Genomic DNA, 15631 nt, shown 5'->3' on the forward strand with positions numbered 1-15631 from the left:
GGGAGGCCAAGGCGGGTAAATTACGGGGTCAGGAGTTTAAGACCAGCCTGATGAAACCCCATCTCTACTAAAAACTACAAAAATTCACCGGGCATAGTGGCAGGCTCCTGTAATCCCAACTACTCTGGTGGCTAAGGCGGGAGAATCGCTTGAACCTGGGCAGTGGAGGCTGCAGTGAGCTGGGAGAATCGCTTGAACCAGAGTGGTGGAGGTTGCAGCGAGCTGAGATCGCACTACTGCACTCCAGCCTGGGCGACAGAGTGAGACTCTGCGTCCAAAAAAAAAAAAGTCTGTTCTCACTCCATCTAAATTTCACTTTTTAATAATTCTTCTCATGAAGTATGATTTACACATATAATACAATTCACTCACTCGAGGTATATAATTTAATACAGTTTCATAATTATACACAGTCATGAAACCACCTCCCCAATGAAGAGAGGGAACAATCCCGTTCCTTTAAAATGTTCCCTTGTGCCTCTTTATGGTGGATGCCTTCTCCCGACCCCCAGATCCAAGTAACCAATGACCTGCTTTCTCTCATTGTACTTTTGACCTTCCCAGAATTTCATATAGGACTCATACTTTATGTACTCTATTGTGTTTGGATTATTTTACTTAGCCTGATTTTTTAAGATTCATCAGTATAGTTGTTTCTCTTGTTTTTTGCTCAGCATATATCACAATATATTTATCTATTGACTCGCTGACAAGAGTCATGTTGATATTGCTCCACATATTCCATTTCCTCCGTCACTGGTTTGAAAGTGAATTCCTTGAGTTTCAAAATGTCTGGTCCCAAAACTGAGCTAATTAAGCACATCTGTATTGAAATGTAACAGAAAAGATCCAGAGAAGCAGAAGGATCCATGGGGTCCTCAAAAAGGAAGGATATTTTCTTGTACTGATGCTCTTCGGGAAATTAATTATTCACGTGTGGGAAATTCATGCCACATTGGAGAGGTGTAGTTTATTCAACACTGGAAAGAACAAAGGCACAGCATGGTTGTTTGTCTCCTCTGCGGTCTCCCTTGTTTCTGGTATCTTTTAAAGGTAAACTTAATTTTTCCCTTCTATCTTATCTGCTAGTGTTCCTGAGCCTTGTATCTAGTAGAAGTCTGTTCCTCCTAATGGCCGCTTAGATGACAGGTAAAATGTAGTCAGGAACTTCTGCAGTTTTTAAACATGTACAGTTCCTTCACATACGCCCTTGAGTATTTAGTTTGTTTTCTATCTACGTCAATGCTGACATTTAAAAATCTGATGATCAATTATTTGAAAAGAATTCTGTTTGAACTTACAGGTCACTTTGTTTTAAAAAAAAAAACTACTTGATCTGAGTTGCTATAGTCATGACGTCTGCAGTGGTTTTCAAACTGTAGTATGCATAAAATCACCAGAAGTAGCTTGTCAAATGTGAGGGCCCTGAGCCTCACCTTTACAGATTCTGATGAGATATGAGGGTCTTAGCTATTCTTAGCTACAAAGCTAAGAATATGCATTTTGTAAGCACCACAGGTAATCTGAAGTGACTCATATATAGTTTTCACATTAAGAAGCCCTGAAATGCAAAAGATTTGATACAAAAGGCTGGTAAAACTTATTATTTGGCCAGCTACATACATTAGTCAGGACTTTTTCACTTGCAAGTGACAGGTATCCAAATCAAACTGGTGTAAACAAAAACGGACATATATTGACTCATATAACTGGAAAGTATGGGGGTAGAACTGGCTTCCATAAAATATAACCATCTGCTAGCTTTTGGAGGATGTCATCAGATCTTGATTTCTCTCTCCATCTTCTGGATTTGTTTTCCTCTATCTTGCATCTTTTAGGCAGACTCCAAGAGGTGGCAAGACAGCCACCAGTGGTTCTATGTTTTTATGACATCTTCTCAGGACTTCATTGGAAAGACAACACTCCCACTACTGAGTTCCCATTGGACTAAATTGTATCACACCCCAATCCCAAAGATAATTCCCACGGCCAGTGGGCGGAATGCTCTGAACGGCCAGGCCAGAGTCAAATTCCTCCTCCTCCAGCCCCTAGATGAGTGAGTATGTATGTAAGTGTGTGTGAGCATATGTTTGTATGGTTTGGGAGGTGTGGAGAATGGACGGTTCCAATGACATCCGATGAATTGACTACAGAGTAGGGGTGATTCTACCCTCCTAACAAAAAAGTCAGTATGTTGGCCATGGAAAACAGCCCAAGTCTACTACATTACACATTTCACATAAATAAATGTTAGTAAATTACTGCTTCCCTCCAACTAGCTATTATTCATGGACAATCTTAGATTTCTACCTCCTAGTGACAGAGCACTAAACTGACTTGCTCTATATATGGCTTAGGCATACATGCTTAATAAACACATTTTAATCTTGATAATTAGCATTGTTATGACCAAGTAGCTTTCAGAGAGCTTAGCTATTCAAGAATGGATGGAGGACCCCTAACAAAACTGTTTCTGAGGATTAGAGCCTGTTGGATGGTTAGGATTACATTTTGTTGACTTGCGCTTTGAAATCCATGACTTAAACTGACACCACTAGCTGTGATGATGGAGTGATGAATTATCTTTAAGAAAAAATATCTGCTAAAACCTCACCAATGAGAGGTGAGAGATAAAGGAGGAGGAATTAAAAAACAAATAGCAGAAATAATTGACAGAACCCAGGTATAGGAGATGACTTCTAAAAGCTGTGTGTACTAATTAAGCCATGACTATGAAAGTGAGATGATTCTGTGTACATGAATGTGGGCAGGTAAGAGGAGAGGGTGATGGAAATGAGAAATCAAAACCTTGCTTTCCATTAGAAAGACCAGACCTAGTATTACTACGGGCACAAGACCTACAGATGTAAATCAGTTTTATCAGTAACATTACTGTGTGGAATAATTTCATAAAGTCTCATCTAGGAAGATGCTTAACCAATTTATGCTGCAGGTTGTGAAAATTTGTGTGAAAAATCCGACCTTAGCTATGACCTTGAAGAATAGGATATAAATAACTCCTACAAGCTTAGCGTTCCAATAATGGAACACTAAACATAAATGGCTTAAGGCTAGGGTGAGCAGTACAGGAGAAAAAAACCTAAACAGTTGTGTGAAAGACTGGCAGGAGATAGAGAGCTAATGACTCTTGATCTCAGTTTTCTATTATTCCAAACCAAATGTGTCTCTTTTGTGAATTATTTCTGAGCAATAACAATTCAAGTTTCGGTTGAATATTGAACATGTGGGGCCCTCTTCCAGGCCTGCAGGCTGATATAGGTTTCACAGGACCAGTGTATATATATGGCTTGTGACTCAGCAGATTCAGGAAGTAGTAACAGACAGTTTTTTGCTTATAACTCATTACCAATGCCTCTGATGACCTAAAATTTTAAACCAAAATGTCTGAAAGTGACCATCTTCAGCTCAGAATAAATAGGACTCAAAATAACTTGATTTCTTGGTTCAAAATTTGAAAGTTCAAGAAATATGGTAAAATTTGGTGGTGATATTCAAAAACTTTTTCCCAGGGGAATGTATCATTCTGTCAGGATTGCATGTGTTTAAAAAATACACAGTATTTTTAAAAATTATATAATTATATATAAATGTATATTTTAAAAATTTCCCCAATGGATACTACATGGTATTATTGTGGATACTTATGTTTTATTTCTTGATACTTCTTCTTAGATCAATTGACCATGTATCCCATTTGGAGAAAAGCAAGTTCAGTAAAACTATAGTAAATTAGACACCAAGAAAAAGACAAAAGACATGAATGTGACTCTAAGTGATGTTAAGGTCTAGATACAGGATGACATCAGCATGTTGGCAAGAAAGGGAGATACGCAGCAAGGCGAGACTGTCTGATGTCCTGCCTGGGGTGGAACAAATGAAGGCAAATACAAAGCTACAGCAATAAATACAACTGTCTAAAATGTGCCCATCATGGTTATTAGTACATTTATTTTCTGATGCAGAGGCGCCTGTTTAATGTATACAATTCATATTTAACCTTTCTCTTTTTCCTCTTATGCTTTCATCTGTGTCAGCCCTGCTCTTGCTCTGACCTTCCACCCATTCCAGGAGGATTTGTCTGACACTTGTGTTCTATAAAAACCTCCTCTCTTTCAGGGCTCCTTTCTCCTCTACTTAACTGAAAGTTGGCTTTTACTTGACCATGAAACCTTCCTTATTACTCACTCAATGGCTTCATTTACAGATAAGGGGTTTTGGGTTTCTCCAAGATAGCGGGTCTGCAACAAGGGCTTGCATTCTGATAGGATATTTTAGGAAGCCATCCAGAGCACAGGGTGGGGAATTGGAAGAGTGACTCAGGCAGGAGGGAAAGCCAATACAAAGATGAGTTATCAAACTGATCACTGTGATGGACAGCTGAAGTGCAATCCATCTGGGATGCTCTGAGGAACCTTAAAGAAAGCATCTCCATTGTTTGCCTAAGGGATGGAAGAGGGGAGTGCTTATCCAGCAGCTAAGTGTTGGTCAAGTATTGTTCCAATCAGTCTTAACTCCTGGTTTTTAGATCATGCATAAGTGAGTGCCACAGCAGTGCATTGACAGAAAAGCTCTGGAACAGAAGACAAGAGCTGAGTGGTGTAGTTGAGCTGAGATGCTGTCTGCTTACACTTATTTGAAGCTGGTTGCTGCAGCAATTCCTACAGTAAGCAGTGGCTCAAGAGGATATGAAGAGAGTCACATGAAGTATCCTATACAAAAGGCAACCGATCCCCTGTAACAATTATTACCCAGTCAACAATCATCTTCTGGAATCCATGACATCTCCCTAAACTACTCTCTCCCTCACCTCAGCTTCCAAGATGCTGCTCCAACTTCCTCAGTAATGGTGGCACTAAAGCCTCCACCTTCCTCTAAAACCTGGGCTCTGTCACTGCTTTCTATGGCTTCAGTACACACAGTGATGACCATGTAACTCCCTGGCATCACAATTTCTCATGTTCTTAGTCATCTACCAACTTCAGTGACTCTTGGCACAGCCATATCTGTAGTAACAGAATCACCCAGGGCTTCTGTACTTACAAAGCTTGAACACAGGAATTTATTCTTTTTTTTTTTTTGAGACGGAGTCTCACTCTGTTGCCCAGGCTGGAGTGCAGTGGCGTGATCTTGGCTCACTACAAGCTCCACCTCCCAGGTTCATGCCATTCTCCTGCCTCAGCCTCCCAAGTAGCTGGGACTACAGGCTCCCACCACCACGCCGGGCTAATTTTTTGTATTTTTTTTTTTGTTATACTTTAGGTTTTAGGGTACATGTGCACAATGTGCAGGTTTGTTACATATGTATCCATGTGCCATGTTGATTTCCTGCACCCATTAATTCGTCATTTAGCATTAGGTATATCTCCTAATGCTGTCCCTCCCCCCTCCCCCAACCCCACCGCAGTCCCCGGAGTGTGATGTTCCCCTTCCTGTGTCCATGAGTTCTCATTGTTCAATTCCCACCTATGAGTGAGAACATGCGGTGTTTGGTTTTTTGTCCTTGCGATAGTTTGCTGAGAATGATGTTTTCCAGTTTCATCCATGTCCCTGCAAAGGACATGAACTCATCATTTTTTATGGCTGCATAGTCTTCCATGGTGTATATGTGCCACATTTTCTTAATCCAGTCTATCGTTGTTGGACATTTGGGTTGGTTCCAACTCGTTGCTATTGTGAATAATGCTGCAATAAACATATGTGTGCATGTGTCTTTATAGCAGCATGATTTATAGTCCTTTGGGTATATACCCAGTAATGGGATGGCTGGGTCAAATGGTATTTCTAGTTCTAGATCCCTGAGGAATCGCCACACTGACTTCCACAATGGTTGAATTAGTTTACAGTCCCAACAACAGTGTAAAAGTGTTCCTATTTCTCCACATCCTCTCCAGCACCTGTTGTTTCCTGATTTTTTAATGATGGCCATTCTAACTGGTGTGAGATGGTATCTCACTGTGGTTTTGATTTGCATTTCTCTGATGGCCAGTGATGATGAGCATTTCTTCATGTGTTTTTTGGCTGCATAAATGTCTTCTTTTGAGAAGTGTCTGTTCATGTCCTTTGCCCACTTTTTGATGGGGTTGTTTGTTTTTTTCTTGTAAATTTGTTTGAGTTCATTGTAGATTCTGGATATTAGCCCTTTGTCAGATGAGTAGGTTGCAAAAATTTTCTCCCATTCTGTAGGTTGCCTGTTCACTCTGATGGTAGTTTCTTTTGCTGTGCAGAAGCTCTTTAGTTTAATTAAATCCCATTTGTCAATTTTGGCTTTTGTTCCCGTTGCTTTTGGTGTTTTAGACATGAAGTCCTTGCCCACGCCTATGTCCTGAATGGTATTGCCTAGGTTTTCTTGTAGAATTTTAATGGTTTTGGGTCTAACAGTTAAGTCTTTAATCCATCTTGAATTAATTTTTGTATAAGGTGTAAGGAAGGGATCCAGTTTCAGCTTTCTACATATGGCTAGCCAGTTTTCCCAGCACCATTTATTAAATAGGGAATCGTTTCCCCATTTCTTGTTTTTGTCAGGTTTGTCAAAGATCAGATAGTTGTAGATATGTGGCATCATTTCTGGGGGCTCTGTTCTGTTCCATTGATCTATGTCTCTGTTGTGGTACCAGTACCATGCTGTTTTGGTTACTGTAGCCTTGTAGTATAGTTTGAAGTCAGGTAGCGTGATGCCTTCAGCTTTGTTCTTTTGGCTTAGGATTGACTTGGCGATGCGGGCTCTTTTTTGGTTCCATATGAACTTTAAAGTAGTTTTTTCCAGTTCTGTGAAGAAAGCCGTTGGTAGCTTGATGGGGATGGCATTGAATCTACAAATTACCTTGGGCAGTATGGCCATTTTCATGATATTGATTCTTCCAACCCATGAGCATGGAATGTTCTTCCATTTGTTTGTATCCTCTTTTATTTCATTGAGCAGTGGTTTGTAGTTCTCCTTGAAGAGGTCCTTCACATCCTTTGTAAGTTGGATTCCTAGGTATTTTATTCTCTTTGAAGCAATTGTGAATGGGAGTTCACTCATGATTTGGCTCTCTGTTTGTCTGTGATTGGTATACAAGAATGCTTCTGATTTTTGTACATTGATTTTGTATCCTGAGACTTTGCTGGAGTTGCTAATCAGCTTAAGGAGATTTTGGGCTGAGACAATGGGGTTTTCTAGATATACAATCATGTCATCTGCAAACAGGGACAATTTGACTTCCTCTTTTCCTAATTGAATACCCTTTATTTCCTTCTTCTGCCTGATTGCTCTGGCCAGAACTTCCAGCAATATGTTGAATAAAAGCGGTGAGAGAGGGCATCCCTGTCTTGTGCCGGTTTTCAGAGGGAATGCCTCCAGTTTTTGCCCATTCAGTATGATATTGGCTGTGGTACCATTCCTTCTGAAACTATTCCAATCGATAGAAAAAGAGGGAATCCTCCCTAACACATTTTATGAAGCCAGCATCGTCCTGATACCAAAGCCTGGCAGAGACATAACCAAAAAAGAGAATTTCAGACCAATATCCTTGATGAACATTGATGCAAAAATCCTCAATAAAATACTGGCAAACCGAATCCAGCAGCACATCCAAAAGCTTATCCACCATGATCAAGTGGGCTTCATCCCTGGGATGCAAGGCTGGTTCAACATACGCAAATCAATAAATGTAATCCAGCATATAAACAGAACCAAAGACAAAAACCACATGATTATCTCAATAGATGCAGAAAAGGCCTTTGACAAAACAACAACCCTTCATGCTAAAAACTCTCAATAAATTAGGTATTGATGGGACTTATCTCAAAATAATAAGAGCTATCTATGACAAACCCACAGCCAATATCATACTGAATTTTTTGTATTTTTAATAGAGACAGGGTGTCACCGTATTAGCCAGGATGGTCTCGATCTCCTGACGTCATGATCCGCCCACCTCGGCCTCCCAAAGTGCTGGGATTACAGGCTTGAACCACCACACCGGCCCCGAACACAGGAATTTATAATGATTATTTTGGTACACAACATTTTCCTTCCTTGTCCCCTCTACTCTACTCCTTGTTCTGCTGTACCCTCTGATGCTTCCCTTCAGCCCAGCCCACGTCCTAGCAACTCTGATTTGATTTGCTTTCATACCTAGCTTGGACTTCTTGAAATGAACAACCATATGAATAATATATAGATATTACCGTAAAATCCTACACCTCTTTTTCCTACTGTCTGTACTCTTAGTTCTGTGTCTTTGGTTATTGTCAAGATGCTGGGGAAAATTCTCAAAACCATGATACCACACTCAGCTACAAATTCACACTCTTTCATCTCTGCTTAAACACCAATCTTATTTATGTGTTTTTGAATCCTTGTACTAGCGGATTCCTTGCTTGCCTTTTCTGCATTCCCTAAACTTCAACCCATAATCTTATGTACTCATTCTCAGTAGAAGCCCTTTATTTCTACTTCACTGAAAAAAAAAGTGACATTATGACATAAGCCACCTCAACTTCTCTTATTTTCATCTCAAACTTTGTAGCCTTATCCAAACTCTCTTTGCGTCTGTCTCTGAGGGAAAATGAGCTCATTTCTCATGGGGCAAATTCTACCCTTTAAGGCTATGATATCAAATGAAATGCAATAGGTCTAATATGAGCTTGTTATTCAACTATCTCTGTCAGCACATTCACAGTCCCCTACACTTTAAATGGCATTTCTCTTGGATGTGTCACCATCATGCTACACCAATCCATGGCCCCCCACAACGCATCCACGTATGGAAACAAATCATATTTTCCCTTCTGTGCCGTCCTGGAGGAGTCCTCTCATGCCCACCTGAATCAGAGCCCTGGCCTCCTTGCTGGTCTTCAAGATGCTGTCACATTCATTACCTCATATCATCTCTTTCATCAATCACTATGGCAGTGCTCAAGGATGCAACCTGGTATAGTGTTCAGGACCTCTGTAATCCAGCTCCCCACACACCACATGTGCCTTGCAAGTCTCCATCAAGTAGGAGGAGTATGTTTCTTAGCACATGCTGTATCCATTACTTGGAACATTTCCGCCCTTTCTTTGGATCATCCACATTCTACTCATTCTCCACAAATTACATCGGTTTGTGTTCATCCTTCCCTTCTCCAAACGTCGATCATATATGTAGTCTGGAGTATATTAGACTATGCACTATTTTTATTATTCATTAATTCTTTGTTTTTGTGGCTTCTCTTTAATGAGGGAGTCTGCTCCTTAGGAGCAGAGATTTAGCTTATGTATCTTTTATAGTCCCTACAATGGTGGCCACTTATTAAGCACTTACTATGAATATCTTTTGACTTCATTTCAATAAGTCAGAGCATTCCGTTTGAAAGAGGAACCTACACATGTGCAGCTGAATCACAAATAGTATAAACCAGCACTTTGGAATTCATAATTGGAATGAATTGGCATGATGAAGATTATCTTCATCGTTTTATGGTAGGCCACTTGTCCTACCATCCTGACCCCCAACTAGTTGGCATCCATCCCTGAGTCCATGATCTTTAAATCTTTGAAAAATGTTATTCAATCGCTGAAATCATTATATTAACATCCAACCTATGTTTCTCTTTCTTGATAAAAAGATATCAAGGCTGAGTTTGTTAGTCTGCTAAAATAAAAATACATTGTCTAAACTATTGTCCTCATTTACCAAGTTGTTTCCATTTAAAATGGAGCTGAAGTCAGTGCTACTGGGTTGCAGAATTCGGGGGCTTGGTTCATCTTGTCTTTTGCTCAAAAGGCAACCGCTAAGCATAACTCACATACATGAAATACAATATGGCTGGTTCCCCTGGAGCTGTGTAGCCCTGCAGCCTGAATGAGGTTAATTTGACAATAATATTCTCGAAGCTTCTCTGCATCTCTGCTAGCTCCTGGTGATTTTGTTCATAGGCCAGACTTCAACACAAAACAAAAAAAATCACTGACTAACAATTTGTTGGTATCAGATGTCAGACATACCTCAGAATGATTTCCTTTGATAAATACTTTGGTAACATTTGAATTTATAGAAGTAACTGTAATCTGGTTATAGAATCAATTTTTAATCTTAGTAAATGCTGTGTAACCCCAGAGAAAATCTAAATATTGGTGGTTTTCCGTATATATTATTCACTTACACTTAATCAACATGTCTACTCTAGTCAAGATGATCTTTTAGAGCTGGGGTTGGTAAACACTCTTGTAAAGTGCCAGATAGTAAATAGTTTAGGCTTTGCAGGCCTCCTATGGCCTGTCACACCTTCTTTTTAGTTTTTCTAGCAGTTATAAATGTTTTGATAGCTTGTAGTCTTATAAACAGTAAGTATCATCTCACTGTCTTAGGTTTTTTTCTCTTTACTTTTGACACTATGGGCATACACTGTCCTAAGTAGTTTTTAGGTATCAACTCATCAAATCCTCAGAATAACTCAAGGAATAGGTACCCCTATTGTCTCCATTTTTTAGATTGGAAAACTAAAGCATAGTATGGTTTTGGGGGGAGGGGTTAAGTAACTTTCCCAAGTTTAGGTGATGATTTTGCTCTTACAAAGAATGTCTTCCTATTGTATCTTACATACATTAGAGGGTGCAAATAAATGCAAAATAGTTACAAAGAATTGTTATTTATTTCTATAAAAGGTAAAGTATTCTCTGCCTTTGACTTTTTTCTTTATACCACAGAATACAGCTGCAGAAGTGTGTTTTCACTGTATTTTGGAATGATAAACCGATATGAAAATATTTTAAATAGCATGCCAAAAATGTCTTCACTGTGCATAAAATGGACAAAGTCCAAATGTTAGTTTAAATTTCATATTATCTACCAATCTTCCCAGAAGAATGTGAAAGATGTTATTGTTTAAGTCACGTAGTCTTTCTGAATAATCTTTTCTTTGTAAACAGTTGGCAATCCCAACTCTGGATTTTTCCATTTAATGTTCAAGGGAAGCTCATTTTTACGATCGCTTTTAATCAGCGTATCTGTCATCTTCTTTTTTAACCTTGATTTTGCCATTATTTTCTGGTACTGGTGGTTATTTGACTTGAAACTTTAAACTGCTGATCACTTTCCTCTTTAACACTGCCATTTCCTACTTAGTAAGACTTGCATTTCCTCCACATTTTCCGTAACACTGAAAATGAGTGGTTGTTTCTAAAAGTTGTAATTTTTACATTAACATTTTTTCTTCTCTGAATTAGTGTTCTTCTGTCAGACAATGGTAGGGAGCTGATGAAGGGTGTTATTTATTTGGGGAAATCCAAAAATTAAAAAAAGAGAAAATAACATAATAAGTTTTGTTGTGAAACAAAGGCTTGAAACAAAAATACCTCATAAGGAGTCTAACCATGGGGTGAATAAAGAGAAGGAGAAGGGGAAGAAGAAACTGTGTGGGAAGAAGCACGGATAACACTAGAGATGTCCTCACCAAGTCAGAAGTTAGAGGACAGTCAGAAGCAGGAGACCAAACCAAAGGGTTTCTTCAAATTTAAATAGAAAGCCATATCCAGGTACCTGTAAATCCAAGTTGTTGAAAATGCCTCCAGGCCAGTCCACTGACCCATGAACATGAGGACAGCTTGATAACAGAATGTTTCATACAGAATGTGTGTATGATACACATTCGAGAGGAAGACCTGCGGCCAGCAGGAGATGACCATGTTAAAACTTCTTTTAAGCAAACAGGTATTCACATTTCTTAATCTTTCTTGTGTTAGTTTTCTTTTCTGTGGGCTATTGTGCAACTACTTCTGTCACCACTAATTGTCCACTTTTTTTTGGATATATTGAATTTAAATTGTCTCCTACAAGAAACTTAAAATTATTCTTTTTCAAGAGGGTTCTCCTTACCTAGAGATGATTTTTAAATATAAAGCAGCATAATGAAAGAGATCATGTGGGATTTCAAACCTAGAATCCTTTTTTTTTAAAAAATTTGGACAAAGAAAATGGGCTAAAGAATTAGAAGATTTAGGTACTATTAAATTCAATCCATGAATCTTAATTCACCTAACAAATGTTAAGCATTCTTTCAAGTTTGACAAATAAGTTTCCAATCTTGGTTCGTTAATTTTACACAAACTAAAATTAAAATAAAACATGTTAAATACCTCAAGAAAATTCAGTTAAAAACCTGGAGTTTTTTTATATCATCACAGAAATGCAATATATGAAATTAAAAAAAAAAACTTCTGTCCCTAGTTTTCATGGCTTTAAACCTCTGACAGTGTTAAACTTTTAAAAACTATCTAATTTTAAGTATTGGTTTTCCTGACTAGATATTTTAATTTGTAAAACTGTGTGTTATTTTTGGCATGGTAATCCAATCAATAGGACAACTTCTGCCAGGTTACAATAATTAGAAAGCATCATTTACAGTAGAATCAACATTAATTTTCGATAATGTAAATTATAATGAAAATAAAATAGAGTGTACAGGGAGGATCAGAACATGGGGTGTATTTATTTATAAGGTGCTTTCAAATCAACTCTTAAGAATGATTCAATTGCCAATTCGTTCAAGAACCTAGTTGATTGTGGTTTTAATGTTTTGATGTTCAGGGACAGATTTTTCCTAGACCCTGAGCTGGTATATATTAAGCAAGTTTCACATGGAAAGGCTCTAAGCAGAGTGTTTTCACATAGTTCACTGCAAACACTGTACAGTGTCCAGTTCAGCACTTGTCCACTAGGAAGCATTCCCAGTCACAACCAGTGAGAAAAAACCTGCATGCTTTTCCACATTGCAACAAACCATTGATTGTACAGAAAGGACTGTCACCTAATCTGGAAGGTAGATGGATGCCTGGAAGGTAAATACATAGATACATCTAAAAACATTGACTCATACAGAATGTTATTCATGTGTTAACTGGGAAGATTTTTTAAAACCTTTTATTGAAATATCATGTACACACAAAAAAACTAGGTATAGAGCTCCATGAATTTTTACAAATTATACTTGTAAAATCAGCACCCAAATCAAGAAACAGAATATTATCAGCACCCCTGAAGCTATTCATTCTTCCACCTTGAAAGTAACCCATTCCTGTCCCCTAACAGCATAGTGTAATCTTGCCTATTTTGAAACTATTTCTGTAAATTGAAACGTTACGTATGTACTATTTTGTGCGACTTCTTTCGTTGTTGAGATTTAGCCATATTGTATGGAGTTGTGTTCGTTTTCTTTCTCATTCTATCATGAACATACTCTGACTGATTTATCCATCCTACTGTTGATGGGCTTTTGGGAAATCTCCAGTTGGGGGCTTGCATACTGTGGCCATGAACATTCTTGTGCATGACTTTCAGTTAACAGATGTATGTGAGATAAAATCCACATTCCATGACCTGGCATTCAAGTCTTTAAAATATGACTCCTGCTAAGCTTGCAAACCTGAGTCTAATTTCCTGTTGCTCGCTTTGCTCTGTTGCTTCACCTCTGCGGCCCACCACAACCCCGTCTGCTCTCATTGTGCTCCATTCCCTGCATGAGACAGACACGCGTGCTCCCACTCACCTACTAGAAACTACTGATCTAGAATGCCCTTTGCTTCCACGCCTGTGAAATTGTGACTTCATGTCCTCCATGAAGGCTGCTTCTGTCCTCCCTTCCATTTGCCCAAGTCACATTCACCTTCTCATCTGCTTTTACATCAATCATCACTAAGTTCTGGGGCCACCTGGCTACATGGTCCCCTAGATGTTAGTTTATGTGTCTAGCCTCCCTGCTTCTTCAAGGTCCTCAGGGGTGAGTGAGGATCGAGTCCATTCATGTCTTCAATGTTGAACATAGATGCCCAGTGAAAATTTATTCAATGCATAAAAGAATTTATTGTAGCCGAGGAGGCAAAAACAGGTTTTCTTCATAGTGGAATATGAAGATACTACTTTTCTTATTTCTTATTAATATGATCAAGTTTTGTTTATTTGCTTATCAATATTTTTTAACTAGGTGTTTGCAATGATAGTACTTCTGAATATACTTTAAAGTGCCATCTCTTTGCAATTATGATGTCCATGAATATGAAGATTTGCTGGGATACAGTGAGACTGAACAATAGACTTTGAATAAAAGATTATAGACAAAATTCCTGAAATCAAATTTATTTTAAAACATAGAAGCACAGAGAGTTCCAAATGGAGTGTGCATCAAGGTGTGCACTCTCTTCATTGCCACTGTTCAGCCTTTGCCTGCTCCTATTTCCATTCTGCAGTGTGTAAAACTGATGGGCTAAGCTAATTATGCAGGAGTGAGGTGTGATTGATCATAATGTTGCTTTTAGAGAAGTCTGGAAAATACCTCCAAAATCTGGTATATTAAAAAAAATTCATGTACATTTTAAAACTAGAAATAACGTTAAAAACATAATGCCTGGGCTGGGTGTGGTGGCTCACACCTGTAATCCCAGCACTTGGGGAGGCTGAGGCAGGCGGATCACAAGGTCAGGAGTTCGAGACCAGCCTGACCAACATGGTGAAACCCTGCCTCTGCTAAAAACACAAAAATTTGCTAGGTGTGGTGGCACGTGCCTGTAATCCCAGCTACTTGGTAGGTTGAGGGAGGAGAATCGCTTGAACCTGGGAGGCGGAGGTTGCAGTGAGCCAAGATCTCACCACCGACTGCACTCCAGCCTGGGCAACAGAGGGAGACTCCATCTCAAAAAAAAATTATATATATATGTATATATATATGTGTATATATATATGTGTGTATATATATATGTGTATATATATATGTGTATATATATATGTGTGTATATATATATATATATATGTGTATATATATACACACACACACGCACACACACACATATATAAAGCCTGGGTAAAACAAATGAAAACCTACAAATAAATCTTCTCTGAAATATAAAGCCCCAAATGATTCATAAGCCCTTTTATAGAAAATAAAAAAAACTGTAAAGGTATCAATTACTCATAAATGTATAAATTCTTCACCTTTTCCTTAAGGTATTTTATGTGGACACAGTCATCATTCAAAAATTTAGCTTTTAATTTAAACTTTAAAATCTAGGAAGGCTGATTTTTTTTAAATGCTGTTGTAAGAATACATTATAAAAAACAAGATAGTGGCAATATTAAGACAGAAAAGCCTCCCTGAAGTGCTTTGCAATAATTAAGAAAATAACAATGCACTAGAAAAAGTTCATTTTAATTTTAGTTTTACTCTTACAAAATTCCAGATTTTATCAATAAGTTCTAAAGAATAGAATTGTACTGAACAAAGGGAAGAAACACTTTCAGACAAGTTGCAAAAAGAAAATAAGGATTAAATATTTTTCACACTTTGTTCAAAAGTGTGTATTTTGATTTCGTTCTTACTTAAATAATGCTAAATTATAGTATGAAGCCTACATTAGTAACTATTCTTCAATAGCCACATTATCCAGGATTACTGGCATTAATACGAAGTTAGCATTAGCTGGCTGCTATTGTTTATAATTTTTTTTCCACTTTTTGTGAGTTCTGTGAATCTAAACATTGTGTAATCTCCCTCTTTCTCTCAAGGGACATAATGTTTTACAGTGAAAATAACTGTGACCCAGAAATCTGCAGACTTAAAATCAAAATGTGATTTGCTACCAAGTGGCTTTGTG

At 38.2% G+C, this 15631-nt stretch overlaps 1 protein-coding gene across 1 annotated transcript in view; it reads left to right on the top strand.

Annotated features, from left to right (window-relative positions):
• The window catches only part of LOC115833695 (cytokine receptor-like factor 2), a 124158-nt gene that overhangs the window by 92177 nt on the left and 16350 nt on the right, over positions 1 to 15631 (top strand). The window lies entirely within an intron of this gene.

Source organism: Nomascus leucogenys, unplaced genomic scaffold (genome assembly GCF_006542625.1).
Source record: "Nomascus leucogenys isolate Asia unplaced genomic scaffold, Asia_NLE_v1 Super-Scaffold_664, whole genome shotgun sequence".
NCBI classification, from domain to species: domain Eukaryota; kingdom Metazoa; phylum Chordata; class Mammalia; order Primates; family Hylobatidae; genus Nomascus; species Nomascus leucogenys.